Source organism: Leopardus geoffroyi, chromosome C3, assembly GCF_018350155.1.
Source record: "Leopardus geoffroyi isolate Oge1 chromosome C3, O.geoffroyi_Oge1_pat1.0, whole genome shotgun sequence".
NCBI lineage: Eukaryota > Metazoa > Chordata > Mammalia > Carnivora > Felidae > Leopardus > Leopardus geoffroyi.
Genome location: NC_059338.1, coordinates 17,492,209 through 17,498,788, shown reverse-complemented (window position 1 = coordinate 17,498,788; position 6,580 = coordinate 17,492,209).

Here is a 6,580-nt window from a genome sequence, read left to right as displayed (position 1 = left end):
CTTCAATGTGATGAACAGAAAAAATATGCAGCCAAGAATCCTTTACCCAGCAAGTCTGTCATTTAGAATAGAAGGAGAGATAAAGGTCTTCCCAAACAAACAAAAACTGAAGGAATTCATCACCACTAAACCTGCCCTACAAGAGATCCTAAGGGGGATCCTGTGAGACAAAGTACCAGAGACATCGCTACAAGCATGAAACCTACAGACATCACAATGACTCTAAACCCATATCTTTCAATAATAACACTGAATATAAATGGACTAAATGTGCCAACCAAAAGACATAGGGTATCAGAATGGATAAAAAAACAAGACCCATCTATTTGCTGTCTACAAGAGACTCATTTTAGACCTGAGGACACCTTCAGATTGAGAGTGAGGGGATGGAGAACTATCTATCATGCTACTGGAAGTCAAAAGAAAGCTGGAGTAGCCATACTTATATCAGACAAACTAGACTTCAAATTAAAGGCTGTAGCAAGAGATGAAGAAGGGCATTATATAATAATCACAGGGTCTATCCATCAGGAAGAGCTAACAATTATAAATGTCTATGTGGCGAATGCAGGAGCCCCCAAATATATAAAACAATTAATCACAAATATAAGCAATCTTATTGATAAGAATGTGGTAATTTCAGAGGACTTTAATACTCCACTCACAATATCGGATAGAAAATCTCGAAATAAGATCAATAAAGAAACAAGGGCGCTGAATGATACACTGGATCAGATGGACTTGACAGATATATTTAGAACTCTGCATCCCAAAGCAACAGAATATACTTTCTTCTTGAGTGCACATGGAACCTTCTCCAAGATAGATCACATACTGGGTCACAAAACAGCCCTTCCTAAGTATACAAGAATTGAAGTCATACCATGCATACTTTCAGACCACAATGCTATGAAGCTTGAAATCAACCACAAGAAAAATCTGGAAAACCTCCAAAAGCATGGAGGTTAAAGAACACCCTACTAAAGAATGAATGGGTCAACCAGGCAATTAGAGAAGAAATTTAGAAATATATGAAAACAAACGAAAATAAAAATACAGCAATCCAAACGCTTTGGGATGCAGTGAAGGCAGTCCTGAGAGGAAAATACATTGCAATCCAGGCCTATCTCAAGAAACAAGAAAAATCCCAAATACAAAATCTAACAGCACACCTAAAGGAAATAGAAGCAGAACAGCAAAGACACCCCAAATCCAGCAGAAGAAGAGAAATAATAAAGATCAGAGCAGAAATAAACAATATAGAATCTAAAATAACTGTAGAGCAGATCAATGAAACCAAGAGTTGGTTTTTTGAAAAAATAAACAAAATTGATAAACCTCTAGCCAGGCTTCTCAAAAAGAAAAGGGAGATGACCCAAAGAGATAAAATCATGAAAGAAAATGGACTTATTACAACCAATCCCTCAGAGATACAAGCAATTATCAGGGAATACTATGAAAAATTATATGCCAACAAACTGGACAACTGGAAGAAATAGACAAATTCCTAAACACCCACACACTTCCAAAACTCAAACAGGAAGAAATAGAAAGCTTGAACAGACCCATAACCAGTGAAGAAATTGAAATCGGTTATCAAAAATCTCCCAACAAATAAGAGTCCAGGACCAGATGGCTTCCCAGGGGAATTCTACCAGACGTTTAAAGCAGAGATAATACCTATCCTTCTCAAGCTATTCCAAAAAATAGAAAGGGAAGGAAAACTTCCAGACTCATTCTATGAAGCCAGCATTACTTTGATTCCTAAACCAGACAGAGACCCAGTAAAAAAAAAAAAAAAAAAAACAGAACTACAGGCCAATATCCCTGATGAATATGGATGCAAAAATTCTCAATCAGATACTAGCAAATCGAATTCAAAAGCATATAAAAAGAATTATTCACCATGATCAAGTGGGATTCATTCCTGGGCTGCATGGCTGGCTCAACATTCGCAAATCAATCAATGTGATACATCACATTAATAAAATAAAACATAAGAACCATATGATCCTGTCAATTGCAGAAAAAGCATTTGACAAAATTCAGCATGCTTTCTTAATAAAAAACCCTTGACAAAGTCGGGATAGAAGGAACATACATAAACATCATAAAAGCCATCTATGAAAAGCCCACAGATAATATCATCCTCAATGGGAAAAAACTGAGAGCTTTTCCCTGAGATCAGGAACACGACAGGGATGTCCACTCTCACCGCTGTTGTTTAACACAGTGTTGGAGGTTCTAGCATCAGCAATCAGACAACAAAAGGAAATCAAAGGCATCAAAATTGGCAAAGATCAAGTTAAGCTTTCACTTTTTGCATATGACATGATATTATACATGGAAAACCCAATAGACTCCACCAAGAGTCTGCTGGAACAGATACATGAATCCACCAAAGTCGCAGGATACAAAATCCATGTACAGAAATCAGTTGCATTCTTATACACTAATAATGAAGCAACAGAAAGACAAATAAAGAAACTGATCCCATTCACAATTGCACCAAGAAGCATAAATATCTAGGAATAAACCTGACCAAAGATGTAAAATATGTATGCTGAAAACTATAGAAATCTTATGAAGGAAATTGAAGAAGATATAAAGAAATGAAAAAACATTCCGTGCTCATGGATTGGAAGAATAAATATTGTTAAAATGTCAATACTACCCAAAGCTATCTACACATTCAGTGCAATCCCAATCAAAATTACACCAGCATTCTTCTCGAAACTAGAACAAGCAATCCTCAAAATCATATGGAACCACAAAAGGCCCCAAATAGCCAAAATAATTTTGAAGAAGAACAAAGCAGGAGGCATCACACTCCAAGACTTTAGCCTCTACTACAAAGCTGTCATCATCAAGACAGCATGGTATTGGCACAAAAACAGACACATAGACCAATGGAATAGAATAGAAACCCCAGAACTAGACCCACAAATGTATGGCCAACTAAACTTTGACAAAGCAGGAAAGAACATCCCATGGAAAAAAGACAGTCTCTTTAACAAATGGTGCTGGGAGAACTGGACAGCAACATGCAGAAGGATGAAACTAGACCACTTTCTTACACCATTCACAAAAACAAACTCAAAATGGATAAAGGACCTAAATGTGAGACAGGAAACCATCAAAACCCTAGAGGAGACAGCAGGGAAAAACCTCTCTGACCTAAGCTGCAGCATATTCTTACTTGACACATCCCCAAAGGCAAGGGAATTAAAAGCAAAAATGAACTATTGGGACCTCATGAAGATAAAAAGCTTCTGCACAGCAAAGGAAACAATCAACAAAACTAAAAGGCAACTAACGGAATGGGAAAAGATATTTGCAAATGACATATCAGACAAAGGGCTAGTACCCAAAATCTATAAAGAGCTCACCAAACTCCACACCTGAAAAACAAATAATCCAGTGAAGAAATGGGCAGAAAACATGAATAGACACTTTTCTAAAGAAGACATCCGGATGGCCAACAGGCACATGAAAAGATGTTCAGCGTCGCTCCTTATCAGGGAAATACAAATCAAAACCACACTCAGGTATCACCTCACGCCAGTCAGAGTGGCTAAAGTGAACAAAACAGGAGACTATAGATGCTGGAGAGGATGTGGAGAAACGGGAACCCTCTTGCACTGTTGGTAGGAATGCAAACCGGTGCAACTTCTCTGGAAAACAGTGTGGAGGTTCCTCGAAAAATTAAAAATGGACCTACCCTATGACCCAGCAGTAGCACTGCTAGGAATTTACCCAAGGGATACAGGAGTACTGATGCATAGGGGCACGTGTACCCCAATGTTTATAGCAGCACTCTCAACAATAGCTAAATTATGGAAAGAGCCTAAATGACCATCAACTGATGAATGGATAAAGAAATTGTGGTTCATATACACAATGGAATACTACGTGGCAATGAGAAAGAATGAAATATGGCCTTTTGTAGCAACATGGATGGAACTGGAGAGTGTTATGCTAAGTGAAATAAGTCATACAGAGAAGGACAGACTCCATATGTTTTCACTCCTTTGTGGATCCTGGGAAAGTTAACAGAAGACCATGGGGGAGGGGAAGGAAAAAAATGGTTAGAGAGGGAGGGAGACAGAACATAGGAGAGTCCTAAAAACTGAGAACAAACTGAGGGTTTATGGGGGGTGGGAGGGAGAGGTGGGTGTGTGATGGGTATTGAGGGCACCTGTTGGGATGAGCAGTGGGTGTTGTATGGAAACCAATTTGACAATAAATTTCGTAATAAAAAACAACAAACAAAATGAAGTCCATAAAAATATTTTTCAAGATAAAAAAAAGAAAATAATTAATGTATATTCTTACCAAGAACATGATTTTTGTTTTCCTCCTACTTTGGAAACTTTCCACTATCCTCATTATTTCAGGGATCAAATTTGTATTTCCTTATGTATGTAACAATGAAAAAAAAATTCTTACCATACCTTATGTTATTGTCAATTTAAGAGTCGTATTATATTATCTCTGATGTCATGGGTCTTATAGTCAAAAACCATCCTTTCCTTTGTCTTTTAACTTTTTGTCTATTCAAAATCACATATTTTAGAGATAAACTTAATAGTTTATTTATTTCTACAAAAATAAAGGATCAGATCAGATTATTTCTGGATGCACCATGACTTCTACATCCTTAAATGTAAAGACAAACTTCAAATTGCAGCAATCAGTGTATTTACATGGTTTATGGTAATTGGAAATACCCCCTCTATTTCCCTCAGGCTTAATTAGGAAAAACATCAAGAAGTTTAGTGACTTTAATTAGTCAGTTATTCAGCATGTATTTTTTTCATAATTAAACAGTTCTGTAGCTACTACTCTCATCACCACTATAATGAGGAAATAAATTACCTCTTAGAAATTGACCAGATTTAATAAGCAATTTCAATGAAAACTAGATTTATCTTGACTCCAGTAGTCAATGGGTATAACCATCTCATCATTTCAGATTTATGGTATGCAGAGCTTCCCTAAATTGAACATAAATAAACTACTTTAGTTGTAATATAATATTGAATCTAACCTGGTAATATGAGTCTCAGTTTAAGTTTAGTAAAATCTGCTGAATTAGTTAATGTATCACATGGAAGAATTTTTTATTCAAACAATATTCTGTCACGTTTCCAGAAACTTCTGATTATTTTTGTAGGACAAAAATGAAGAGGTCATTAGCAATTAACTACTATTCACAGTTTCAAAGAAAAAAAAAATAGCGGGATACAATCAAATTCAAATATTCAGTGACCTCAAATGAAATTAAAAAACAACCATTAACTATTTTCTAATTGTCTATACTTTTAAAATGAATACCAATAGTTTTAATCACATGATTTGCTCACAATTATTAATGCAAGTAAAATCAATAAAAATTATCATTCAGGGTGAAAAACAAAAGTGATACTTAATAAAGAGAATAATTCAATCTTTTTACAAGCCCTTTACCTATTTATATTAAAGTTACAAAGTTTAATTACAAAGAAAATCAAACAGTAAAATATTTTTCTGACATAGTATGAGTCATATGCATTATAAGTATTACTACAATTGTGAGTTATGTCAAAGTAAAAGATAATTAATTCTTCAGTAATGACATTAAAAAACTTAACAATGCAATGTGACAGTTCAAAACATACTAACATGTTTTTAGAATTTATTAAATATGTGAAAAGCCAAATAAAGTAATGGAGGAGTCATTTTAAACACTTAAACATAACAGAATTATCTTGGGAAAATAGAACTCATATACCAAAACAAAAAACAAAAAACGAAAAAAGGTTAATTTAAGTAGAAGTACTATTGATATTAGAGATATGTATTTACACTTGGACCTCTTTTACTTCAAGAAACAATGAAACAAATCTCTAAAATATGCACCTTCCTTCAAGGCTCAATGTCAGTCTTTGAATTTCTATCATTCCTCCGTGATTAGACATTAAATGTTCCTCTAATTTTCAACTATTCAAGGATGGAAATCCTGATGACAAAAATAAATAAATAAGATAAATATTTAGAGAGCTGACAGGAAAAGTATCTATGAAATGTTTTTGTGTGTGTGTGAAATGTTATCAACTGAGGCAGCATGATGTGCAGTATGGGGGGAGGGGCTGGGTTCATATGTTTCCAGTTAGGAAAGCAGAGCAAAGCTGTCTACCAGGGCTTGACGAAAACATCAGCACTCTTTCTTTCTCATTCTCTCTCTCTCTCTCCTCTTCTCTGCATTGCCTTATTTTCAAACACAGCCACTCATCATACCAGCCTACCTTTGACACCTTGTGACCCCCTGAAATACTTCAGTAGACATTTTGTCAATTCTCATTTTTTCCCCCAATCCATGTGTTGTTAGATCTTTAAATAAGATCTGTCTTTAGGATTTTTGTCCTTAAATAATAGATATCAATGTGCTCCTCACTTTCCTTGCCTGAAGCTAAGTGACTGCTATCTTGGCCACTGTCAATTTTGGCCATTTCATTAAAAAAAAAAAATGGATAGTCTTCCTCTTCTTCTAAGCTACATCCTAATGATTTACTCTTTTTTTTTCCAGTTCCATTAGATA